Source organism: Mauremys reevesii, linkage group 6 (genome assembly GCF_016161935.1).
Source record: "Mauremys reevesii isolate NIE-2019 linkage group 6, ASM1616193v1, whole genome shotgun sequence".
Lineage (NCBI taxonomy): Eukaryota > Metazoa > Chordata > Testudines > Geoemydidae > Mauremys > Mauremys reevesii.
This window is the reverse complement of record NC_052628.1, coordinates 98749640-98762754: the sequence shown is the minus strand read 5'-3', so window position 1 is coordinate 98762754 and position 13115 is coordinate 98749640. Positions and strand designations below refer to the sequence as shown.

The following is a 13115-nucleotide window of genomic DNA, read 5'->3' as shown; positions in this document are numbered from 1 at the left end:
TGATTTCAATCACATTGTGACACAGATTGTAACATTATCCCAGTCATTTTGGTGAACCCAGACATACAGTTAAAAGAGATTACTCAGCTGTTAACAATTCACCGCACCACCTCTTTAAAGCCCTTTTGGAAATGTAAAATTAAATTAAGAAATCCAAAGGACAAAAAGAAATACAGACGAGACTTTGTGGTCATAGATGGTGAGACAGCAGTACCACTTCTGGGCAGCAAGGTGGCCCAACCCATGAACCTGATAAGAGTACAATTATGAAAATGGACAGTGGGGTGATATCACCTAGAATCAGGAGATGACACAGAGGGAGCACAGAGGTATGTTTCAGGAAGATAGCTAGCTAGATGGTGTTTACAAAATAGAGAATGACACAGAATAAAACCAGTTAAATTGTCAAAAAGAAAAAATTACCTGTTGCATTACTACAGCCCCTGAAACACCAACTGCAGAGCCTACAGAATTGTGGAATTATACCCCTGTAGAGAAGAGCACGGACTAGATAATCTGCCTTGTGATGGTAAGAAAGCCACCCAGAAAACTGAGAATATGCATAGACCCAAAACCGTTAAACAAACTTTGAAATAGAACAATTTGCCTCTGCCTACAACTGAGGACATATTATCAGAGATGTCTAAAGTGACACTTTTTACAGCATGCAATATAAAATATGGATTCTGGCACACTGACCTGGATGAAGAATACTGCTACTTGACAACTTTCACAACCCCATTTAGGAGATACTGATCGTTAAGGATGCCAGTGGGAATCAGTCTGGAACTCCAGAGGTACTCCAGAACAGATTGATCCAATCATTGGAGGGCCTGATGGGAATCTGGACAATATTAGACAAAGTGCTGATAGTGGGAGAGGGTGACGATCCAGAACAAGCACAATAAGATCATGACTACAAATTACTACAGTTTTTACAGAGATGCAGAGAAAAGAATATTAAATTGAACTTAAACAAGCTCAGGTTGAAAGTAACTGAGGTACCATAGTTTGCACTTGTTTTGAATTCCCAAGCACTGAAAATACCCCCAAAGAAAGTGAGGGCAACTAGAGAAATGCCAAGACCCAGCAATGTTAAAGGAGTCCAGAGATTCCTGGGAATAGTCAATTATTTGCAACAATCTGTTTGAAAGGTGGAAGATCCTGTGGCAGCTGACACATCAAGACACCTTATGGGAATGGATGGATCAACACAAGCAAGCATTCCAGAAAGTAAAAGATGATTGGGAAGGCTTCCATTTTGAAATATTACAATGCAGAGGAACCCCTGATACTTCAACGTGATGAATCTGAGTCAGGTGTAGGGCCTACCATGCTGCAAGTGGGACAGCCTGTCATTGTCAGTGACAGAGAAGGGCTATGCTCAACCCAAAAAAGAGTTGTTAGAAAAATTTCAACAATACACTTACAGTCACACCATGCACATAAAATCTTACCATAAACCTCTCAAAAGCAGCTGGAGAAAGCTATTTTTCAGTGCATCAGTGCATCAAAGTACTTACAATGGATGATGATGGAACTACACAGGTATGAAATACAGATCAAGTATTGCTCAGGCAAAGACTTGATGTTGGCAGACACCTTGAGCCATGTGTACCCGCCACGACCCAGTCATGAGGTATTTATCTGTAGATGCAAAGGTGAAGACAATAAATATGGTATAGTACTTACCTATCTCAGAAGAAAGGCTGAGAAAGATACAGAGGTATAGAGCAAAACAGAATGCTGCAGACACTGAAACGCATGATGCTACAAGGATGACCAGCGACAGAAGATCAATTACCTAAAGAGAACACCATTCTCTCAGATAAGAGACAAGCTATGTGAACAGAATGGCATTATATTTTGGGGAGAAAGCGCAGTATTTCCTGCAGCTCTTAGAAATGAGATTATGCACAAATTTCATTTGTCTCATCTGGGAATTGAAGGTTGCTTAAGGTAAACCAGAGAGACCGGTCATAACCTTACACAGCAAAATCCATAAACTTCAACAACAACAAAAAAGACTATAAAAACAGGGTGCTTTGCCATGGGACTTTGGGTTCATCTTGCCACACACCAAAAGCATCAAATCGCAACTGATAAAGCCCTGCTCCCCTCTGTGACCAATCTGGATGGCCACTAGATTGATCCAGACTCTGTACTGGTAACTATAAACATCAACTGGTGGGACTGTGTGTGTGTAATTAAAAACATATGCTAACTGTTGTATTCTCAATAAATGCGGCGTGCTGCCTTCTTCCCTATAAAAATCTCATGTGCTTCTTATAAGTGTAACATTTTGGTGGAGAATGCGGGTGGCAGCATACTATTTCCTGGGGGGAACTGTTTAAAAGCAGCACCTCCTGAGGACTTGTCTGAGAAACCATGAGGCTGAAGAAGCCATAGTGTAAGCAGCCACAATAAAACTCGACTTTGTTAACTGATCCTGTGTCAGAGTGAGATCTTATATGGCAGAAAACCCAGACACATTGAACCATAAAACTAACTAGGAACTGGTCTGTGATCACTCATTTGTTCCATACAGGCCATCAAAAAGCTATCCGATGGAGAGGAAAGACTTCTAGCCTGTTACCAAGTCGGGAACATCCAGTTCTACTATATGGAATACTAATGTAACTAATTGTCTTATTTTATTTTGAACAACGGGACTAACTCCCAGGGAATTCCAGCACACTGCTAACCCATCAGATCAGGTACACATTTCCCCCTTTTCTGTGCTTCTTCGGGTCCCTCAACCATCTAATCCCAACAGGTCCTGAGTCCACTGAAGTCAGTGGCAGATCTTGCATTAACTTCAATGGGTGTAGGATAGGGTTCCTAATTAGTAATCATTTATTTGTTCCTCAGTTATGTATTTCAAGTAGTAACGATTCTGATCAACAATTTATCAAATCATGGATTTGTGGGGAGGAGGTAGTGTCTTCATCACATATAAATGAACCCAGGACAGAACCTACCTACATTCCCTCAGCAGAATGAGTCAGGTTCCATGTTCATTGAGAAGTACAAATTGGGAATTTGTGACAATGTAAATGTTAAAGAATGTGATGCTTCAGACACAATGTGAATTTAATAACTACCTGATCTCAAGTGAAAAACACTTTAAAAATGAAAGTTTCTCATAACAAAAGATAACTTTCATATTTGCACTGAATTCACATTTTAATTCCTGTTTTTTCATTGGATTTATAGCCTTAGATATATCCACTGTTGATTTATAATCCTTAGAACCTTAGAATTCTTTGGGTGCAGGATGGGGTCGAGGGAGCAGCTACATCCAAGGTTACTGGCAATTTAATTTTCTTCAGTTAGCTCACTGTTAAGGTTAAGATTTTATCACGGTTACTCTTAGGAAAAAGTCACAGGCAGGTCCCTGGCAATAAACAAAAATTCACCGAAGCCCATGACCTGTCTGACTTTTACTAAAAATAATGAGGAGAGAAGGTGACGTCTGAAGCCCGAGACCCAAGGAGGGCTGAGAACCTGAGCCCAACACCTGCTATAGCTCCAGATGCCCCCTCCTGCGGCAGCTGGGAGCTCTGGGTGTCCCCACTGACTGACAGCTTAGGCCATGTTGCCTGGGAGTTGAAGCAGAAAATGTCAAAAAGGTCTCTGAAAGTCATGGAATCCATGACTTCCGTGACCTCTGTGACATAATCTTACCCTTACTTATTGTGAAGTGACACACCCTCGCTCTGGTGAAGAGGAGACTAATTAACTCTTCTAGGCCTGTTCAGTTCTAACAAGGCCCACCTGCAAGGCTTGTTCTGCCTGGAAGAAGGGGGAGCTTAAAGGGAAAACCTGCCATAAAAAGGGGTAGTGAACAGGAGGAGGGCTGCTCAATCTCAGAGACTGCTGACAGAAGAGACAGGCCAGCAGAGAACGAGACAACAGCAGGCTTCACCACTCCTGAAGCTGCATGGCCTAGCTTCACTGCAGTATGCCTCAACAGGAGGGGTTGGAAGTAGATCCCATTAAGAGACAATAAACCCGCTGATAGACTAAGCCCAGAAGGCTGAATCTAGGAAGACTGCCCGAAAGCCAGGCCACCTTTTCCTTTCTTTGTTTTCATATAGAGTTCCCTCTGTCATAAGGGAAAGAGAGGGGAGAGGACCTTTCTTTTTTCAGTTTGTTTTATTCAGAGAACCCCTATGTGCTAGAACTGAGGGAAAGGACATTATAAATGACTGGAAGTGGGGTCTGGGGGAGGGATATGAATCCCCCCCCCCCCCGTTACTCATATCACATAGGGCAGATTCTCCATTAAAAGTTTGTAAGTGTGGCCCTACTACTAATTCCCATTTCAACTCATGCTAAAAATACTCCAGAAATGTGGTATTTTGTCACTTGTGGTTCTGAGGGGAACAGAAAAATGTTTTCTTTTCATCTTAAAGGATTAAGATTTTGGTCAAAGCTTCATAGTGCTTCTCATTGTATCTACTCACCATATGCTGAATCTGACAAACATTCTTAAAAAGAAATGCGTCTGAACTAAAACTCTACATCCAAACACCTCTAGACCTTGGGGAAGCTCAGATACATGTCTGATATATATGTTTATCTTGGCTCCATTCTGTAAAGAGCAGCACAAATCACCTCAATTTAACTCTTCCTCCCCCCTCAAAATGATTCTTGCTTAGGATTACCCCTCACATTTTAAAAGCCTTTCTTTGGAAGTAAAGCTGGGGGGCTGCTAATACACTGGACAGTATGTCAGCTATTGCACCATTCCCATCTTTACTAAGATTGTACAGTAGGAAGCTAGCTCTCCTTTGAATGCAAGATGGCAGTGTAAATGCACTATGGCACAGCCAGTGAGCAAATTCTTCATTGCACAAGCAGCAGACGTAGTTGCCACTTGGCTGTTTTGGCTTGGAATCTAAGGCACAAAGCAGAGGCAATCTTGAAAACCATTTATATTTATTGCATTTTTTTTTGAAAGAGGCTACAAAAATTTACAATGTGTATGTGAGGGGCAGATTTGCTCCTGAGAAAAATGGCCTAAATCCACCAGGATTGGCCATGTCTCTACTGTACATGAAACAGACAGGGCCTATCATCAGGGAACTAGTCAGCTGGAAGAGGCTACTTCACTGGGAAAATGTACTACATCAGTGGAATCCTGTTCTCTTTTTTATGAGCTGCAGCTCAGAGATACAGTGCAGCAGCTGGTATATGTAGTTCTTTGCCACCACCCAGTGGGTAGAAATGGGGACTCACTTTCAACTAGTTCTAGGGATTTATTCTCCCCTTTAGGTGTATTATGTGCAGCCCAGTGTAAGTTAGAACAACCCTGGGGCTGCTTTAACTGGGCTGCTTTAACTTTCTCTGAGTGCCAGGATCCCAGTGGGATTTACAATATGGGAGGCAAAAAGATGGCTTAAAATCCCCTGTTCTTTCATTTAATGTAGCTTAGGAGAAACATAGAATCTGGCCCTTAGTAAAAACATGGCATCTTTAGGACTTTTTAAAGCTATTTATTTATGTTTCATAGGGATTTTACAGGTAAATGTGCAGGTAAAATACAGAGGGAAAGGCAATGTTTAGGGGGTGATATTTTTATATAGAGGTCAGGATATGAGTCACAGGTGTGTGGTATAGCATTGTTCCACAAAGGGATTAGATACAGACAGGTCCACAGAAGCTGGTGGAGGGTTTTTATACAGGCAGAACACAGTATTTGACACAGAAATGTCATTCTCAGATAAGTATGTAAGAGTTAATTACAACAGAACCTAAGAGTTATGAACACCATGGGAATGGAGGTTGTTTGTAACTTTAAAATGTTCATAACCCTGAACAAAACATTATGGTTGTTCTTTCAAAAGTTTCAAGTGCACATTGACTTAATACAGATTTGAAACTTTACTATGCAGAACAAAAATGCTGCTTTCTGTTTTTTTTTTCTTTTAGTAGTTTACGTTTAACACAGTACTTTTTTTTTTTTTGGTCTCTGCTACTGCCTGATTGTGTACATCCGGTTCCAACTGAGATGTGTGGTTGACTGGTCAGTTGATAACCGTGGTGTTTGTAACTCTGAGGTTCTACTGTGTTTGTTATCGAATATGAATGAAATACATCTTTCTAGATAGTACAGAGCAATATTAGTTTCTGGTTGACTTGCTGACCTGGGTTGTTTTATATGTAGATAAAAATGTCTTCATGGCAAATATGGATAGCATCCTATAGGTGTCCCTCTGACTTGTATCTGTAATATATGTGTCATGATATGTGATGATACCATCTGTAGAAAGTGGCTCTTCTGGGATATTGAAAAAAAATGTGTTGTACACAGGACACTTTTTATATATCAAATATTTACAGATAGCAGAGGCTAGAACTATGGTTCTCTGTTCCTAACAAACAGGCCTCTACCACGTGAGCTAACAGAATGATCTTTGGGGCCCTGCTTCAGAAAAAACCTTAAGCATCTTAACTTGGGCTTTACAAACTTGCTTAACATTAAGCAGGAGCTTAGGTGCTGTTCTAAATAGCAATGCTTTCCAGAATCAGGGCATTAACTAGTAGCAATAGCAGGCTCTCGATCCTCTCTGTTGGCCAGCCACAAGAGGGAAACACCATTTACTCACTCTTACACACAAAGCCAGTGCTTTATGGAAGGCTGTTACAGCATCCAATCAACAATAATTTTTCCACTGAGAAATGTTTGGTACTGGAGAACATCATTATTTTCTTCTCTTAAGCCTAGGAACACTAGATCAAGCTGTTCCAAGTGGTATCCTTGTATGAAGCAGCCCACCCTGTACATAAGCATAAAACCAGAATAAATTAGAGCTCAAAAAGTTAATATTATCTCCCTCTTCTAGGACACTGTTCAAATAAACCAGCAAAGGCCTGATGCATTGGGATTGGCAGAATTCTAAGTGGTGTTAAAAGAAACAGATAGCTAATGTCAAGGAAAAATGCAGATATAAAACTATGTTGAAATCAAAACATTGCAACAAAGAAGAAGCATGGACCACCACAAAAAGCTATTTCAGGAAAATAGATTGGGATCTGATAGTGAGTTAGACAATAAAATGGCCTTAATGTCACATGCAAGGTCAGAACTGAGGTCTAATACACAGCTGTAATTTCAACTGGCAGGATTTTCAAGACAAGGGCAATATATTATCAGAGCTCTTGTCTCAGAACAGAGTCAATGTAATTTTTTTAAAATGTCTGTGCCCAATGAATAAGGTTTCAAAAGGATCTGAGACTGTGTGGAAACACTGACTCCTTTTCTACAGGTCTCTGTAAAATGGCCCTTTCATTTGGTTCTCTAAAAACAAAGCAAGATTATTTTAAGAAGACTATATTAAACTACTGTGAGGCAGATTGTTCTCACCCCTATAGGAGAACACAGGTGGGGAGAGGGATGGCCCTGCGGTGCATCCCTGCGGAGGGTCAGGCACAGCCAGTACAAGGATTCTGAAAGTGTAGCATCTCCACCTGTTGTTAGCAGTGTTTGTGGTAGGCCCATGGCTTGGGATGGTGAGCATATGCTGGCTCCCATTCAGAGGCCTTGACCATACACCCAGCAGCTATGCTTGAAATACTGTCCTCACCGTGACCAGTAGTTTTGGAGTTTGGCTCCCTGAGTTACGATAGAAGTTCTAGCAGAAAATTCTGACCTATATTTTGTCCCATAGAACCCAAATGAAGTCAGTGGGGTTGCATATGGTTTAAATTGAGGGGAAGTAGAAGGTTTTAAGTTCCTTGGAACAGTGACTGTGCTTTCTTTTGTGTTTGCAGAGTGCCTAGCACACTGGGGACACTACTGGAAACAAGCAAATAATAATAAATTATATAGATGAACTAGGTACTGGGATCTAGGGGTATTTCTCGGATCACAATGGGTGGCACCTAGAATTAGTTATTCCTTGTCCTCCGTATAATGGGAATTTCAAGCTAGCACAGGTATCAGTACAGAATTAGTACTTGGCTTCTTTCAGTGTCTCTCTCTCTGTGAATGGAAAGCACCTAGCACAATTTGGGGATTTTGCAAACTAAATACTCAATCATAATAATATTCCATCACACATAGTTCATCACAAGTATGAGCCACCAGTCAATATGATGACAGCAGATCTGACTAACTCTCACTGTAATGGTTATGAGGATGCAATGAATGCTGAGTCCAAGGCCAGAAAATTGCATATTCTAACTATTTTAAGAGGTAATTTCCCTTGGAGATTTCAGTCAACACTTTAGCATATTGTTACACTGGAATTCCTGGAGACTCTTCAAAAGGATGTGTCCTTTCAAACATCAGAATATAATAGTTCTACACAGCATCCTGTGGATTGTTCACAAACTGATGATGAGATAGTGCTACCAGAGCCCCCCAAACAAATCAGTCTTATTAGCTGGGCCAGAATCTGAAGAATCTGCACATCAAGGAAGTTCAGATCCAGCTATGAATTCTGATTGGAATTTTGCAGCTTGCTCCTAGCTCTAAAATTGACCAAATCAAAACCTCTGATCTGGTTGTCTTTGATCAGTGGGGAAGTTCAGAACCTTGTGGTGGATCTCTGATTTTTATAAATTGTTCCACAGGAGAATAAAAGAGAGGAAGCAGTTAAGCTCTTGGTGAATGGAAAATCATGGTTGAGAAGAAAAGGCACTTTCAGTGCTACTGAAGGTTGCTGGACCATTCATGGATCTATGTATTGAGATCAAGAATTCCATTGCTCAAGAAGAATTGAATGAGATGGAGTTCTCTATTTAATACACATCAACAGTGTCCATCACTGAAATAACTGGGTGCTGAGAACAAGAGCCCCGTTAACACAGTATGCTATCTCCTCACACACAACTTTCAGAACTAAGGACACCAGTTACAGAATGTGTATTCAGGAAAGACTCATTACCATGTCTGTGTTTTGCTCCTGAGTATGCTGCAGACCAGTCTAGGCTAAACGTGCAGAGGTTAATGGTTTTGCTGATTAGAACTGTTGTAATTGTGTTAAGTACAAGGTTTACTGTTCACTTAAAGCCATGCCTGAATTGCATCATATTGTGTGGCTTTTATCTTATCTCTGCCAGAGAAAGAGTAAAAGGTTCCTGTTACCTTGTGTGTGTCTTCCCTTTGTGGACTATCCAAGTATTAGAAGGCCACCTGGCATTTTCTGTTGGAGCACCTACAAATGCCTGACTTTTGAGGCTCGTAGCAAAGATGTGAAGGCTAACATACACATATGCATAATAGCTTTCATACCATCAGGTCCCTGCTCTTGTGATCCAAGTAGAGAAGCTGCTCAGGCATCTAAGGAGGAAACGCTGAAGAGAAGCGCTGCTGCAGGAGAAGAGGCATTCCATTTGGGGCAGTGCAATAGGGACAAACTAATTAAACTTCATTCTTTACAGACACTACTAGAATCCCTGGAATCACAGCAACATTCCTGAATTTGAAACAGTTTGAGCAGCTCTAATATAGAAAGAAAATGAAAATCTAATATACTAGTCTTAGTTCCTGCATATCTAGTAGTATGTAGAATAGGTTACAGCAAATTAGATTTTCATTTTCTTTATGTATTAGAGCTGTTCAAAATGCTGCAAATTCCACATTTAAATTAAAAAATGGGAAGAAATTACAAATTTTGCAAAATTTCTCCTGTTTTTCTGCAAACTTTAGAGCTGGTTGAAATGTTTTGAATTTCAAAATTTCAAATTTTATAAAATAAACACAAAAAATTGCAAATCCCCCCATTTTAGACTATTTATTATAATTTATCTATATATGTATAATACTAATTTAGGTCTTTCTCTATCTACATATAGATATGGAGATAATCAGACAGATAAATAGTAACTGGTTCTGCTCTCTATTCCACCAGTTTTAAATTGGTGTAACTCCAGTGGAGTTTCTCCTGATTTACGCTGGTGTAAATGAGAGCAAAATCAGGCATATATATATATATATATATGTGAGAATTAAAAAGCATCTTTTTCATTTTGCTTTCATTTAATCAAGTTTTTCATATTGTAAACTACACTGTTGTGATAATGGTGATAGAATAATTCCACTGCAGACTGACCTCTTGTTTATCCTCTACAAAAGCAATAATTTGTTGGGATGGTACGTGCCATATGTTATGGCAATAACATTATATAGCTTTTTAATTTTTAGGAATTAGACTCTATTATCTATTTTTATTGCAGCAGTGTCAAGAGGCCCCTGATCAAATTAGGTCCCCACTGCAGCGTGTACTGTATAAGCACATATTAACAGAGACCCATATTCCAAAGAGCTGACAGTCTAACCATAAATGACCTACACATGACTTCCTTCAGCCCAGCCTCTCAAGGATTCCATGATCAATCCTTAAGTCTACAACAATTTAATTCAATATGTATTCCACTGGCCACCACCAATGTCTTGTTTCTCTGTACTGTACTAATGGGATGACCAGAAGTTTAATTTTACTGAGAACAGCTCCTACATATAGAAAGCAGGATGGCTATACTGCCTGATTAGAAGGTGCCAATCAATCTCTGGGATTCTGGGAAGGAGAAGGGAAAAATAGGCTAGTTTCAACTGTGTAGCTGGTGTAGTGTTTAAATTGTTGAAATTGTAGCAGTGTTTGTATTTGCAAATGCATTTTAGTAGCCATCTCACAGTGAATGTTAACTTACAGAATGATGTCTCTTTAGGCCTTCTGCATGATATTACTGGCTGATCTGTGTAACCTGTGGTATGTCATTGCTTACTCACAAACGAGTACCATTCACTACAGTAATGTTCAAGTTATATATTCTGCAAATGGCAATTTTATTCAGGCAGAACTTCAGTAAAAATACTGTCTATTCATTCCCAAATGTGTTGTGAGGCAATGCACAGTTCAAATTGTTGCCTAATGAGCATGTTGATCCCATATGTTATCCTCTTGTGAAGCTCAGTGTTGCAAGGGAAAATGGGACGGTAGCTTCAGTTTTTATTGTGTTCCTGGTCATTCTGAGAGCTATTTCCTTTTCTTTCAGGGAGATAAAGAGACACATATTATGTGGGCAGAAGATGCTGTGTTCTGGTCAATAACACAGGCCACAGAGGTCAACGGCTTTAAGACAAGCCTGTCTGAAAGCCCCTATAAATGTTCAAAGGTGGGGGAGGAAGATTTAGATACTGATGTGCACTGTCTGAGCAGAACGAGAGATAGTTGACATAAAATGCTACTCTGTAAAGGAGAACAGCATATTAAGTCTCATAAAAATCTACAACAGGCTTTACGGTCTCCTCAGCCTGGGAAGAATTTTGCCCACCCAAGCTTTATTGTACAGCAGAGACAAATAAAAGAAGGTCTGAAATGAAAGCAGTGAGGTCAACCTATTCTGAGAATCAAAAAGTGAAGCTTCATATCCTCTTTCTTCTCCACCCCTATTGTTTTTTGTCATCACCTGGTTTGATTCAGCACCTTCAGAACAGTCCGTTTATCATTGACACAGTGATGCAAAACCTCTATTCTCCCTGCTCTCCAAACATTTCCAACTGTCTTTTTCAAGGTCAAAATTGGGCACCAGGCCATGGAAACATATTCAGACTGCTTGAGAATAAGTGCATAACTCTACAAGCTCTGGAATCCAATTCAAGTTTTTCAGTGCACTTTGTGAAAATCATTCCAATCAGAAAACTCTCTGGAACCTTGTGTTCTCTATCTATAGAAACATCATAAACTTAATTTCTATATATATTTGTTTTACGTTGATTAAGTAAAGGGACAGACAGTCAAAGAGTAAAATCAAGTGCTTCCTTTTATAGTTGATAGTAGTAAACCAGGGGTTGGCAACCTTTCGGAAGTGGTGTGCCGAGTCTTCAGTTATTCACTCTGATTTAAGGTTTTGGGTGCCAGTAATACATTTTAACGTTTTTAGAAGGTCTCTTTCTATAAGTCTATAATATATAACTAAACTATTGTTGTATGTAAAGTAAATAAGGTTTTAAAAATGTTTAAGAAGCTTCATTTAAAATTAAATTAAAATGCAGAGTCCCCCGGACTGGTGGCCAGGCCCCGGGCAGGGTGAGTGCCACTGAAAATCAACTCGCTTGCTGCCTTCGGCACCCATGCCATAGGTTGCCTACCCCTGTAATAAACACTGCCTAATTTATCATTGCTATATCACAATAAAAAACAGTAATACTTTGCACCTCTACAGATGGAAAGCCTGCCACTGACTTCAGTGGGCTTTGGATCAGACCCATGCCACCTTTCATCCAAAGACACAACACTTTATGAAGGTGGATATTTTCATTTTTCAGATGTGAAACTGAGCAACAGAGAGCTTAAGAGACTCCCTGAAAATTACACAGTGAGTCAGTGGCAGAGTGGGGAACAAAACCAAGATCTTCAGAATCCCAATCAATTGCACTAACACTGGTCAGAGCCTTATATTTGTCCTCTTGAGGCCCACACATGGATATCATCCTTCAGGTGAGGAGATGGTGGACTCTCTGAGTTTGTATTGAGGAATGGGGTAGCGTAATTTAGACAAAAAAGATCCTGGATTGGTGCTTTGAGAGAAGTGAGAGATTAAAAGGTGTGCGGGGGAGACCTGGGTATCAGAATTGGGGATCAGGTTTAGGGGTCAGGGCCCATAGCTTTTTCTGTGGAGGACAAATCCTGCTACTGAGGGGGAGGATCTTCTCAAAGGGATTTTTGTCAAGATTTCATCCTCATGGACTCCCCTTGCAATATCCTGTTATTTGTATGAACAAATACTATTCATATAAGAGATGGAAAACAATATGAGATTTGTCAATCTCCATATCTTTTGCTAATTCAAAATTATGTTGTTCAATATTTCTGATTTTGCCCATCAGGACACATCTGTCTAAAGCTAGCCATTAGAATCCTATTTTAAAAGAGCAAGCCAGAGAACTAGCGCCGATTTGCACCAGGTGAGGACCAGGTCTGTGGTTTGCATGCATCTCTGTGGACCACATTTGTGGGATATGCACAGGATTTTAGCACAGCTCATAATCTAAGTAGTGTCCAATTCTCCTATGCCCAGAGGTAGTGGGGGAAATAAGCAGAAAACAGCAGGCATATTATTGCTCAAGTAGTATTCAGACAACATCTCTTATTGTATTAGCA

The 13115-nt window shown here is 40.1% G+C and overlaps 1 long non-coding RNA gene across 4 annotated transcripts in view; it reads left to right on the top strand.

The window, feature by feature from the left end:
* LOC120408483 overlaps positions 1-11576 on the top strand; it is a 46535-nt gene extending 34959 nt beyond the window's left edge. For 3 of the 4 annotated variants that reach the window (XR_005600719.1, XR_005600717.1, XR_005600718.1), the window contains one exon: positions 11008-11576. This is a non-coding gene — a long non-coding RNA (uncharacterized LOC120408483). Of the gene's footprint in view, positions 1-440; positions 592-11007 lie in introns of those variants that run through there. The other variant, XR_005600720.1, reaches the window with a different exon arrangement.
* The last annotated feature ends 1539 nt before the right edge of the window (positions 11577-13115 follow it).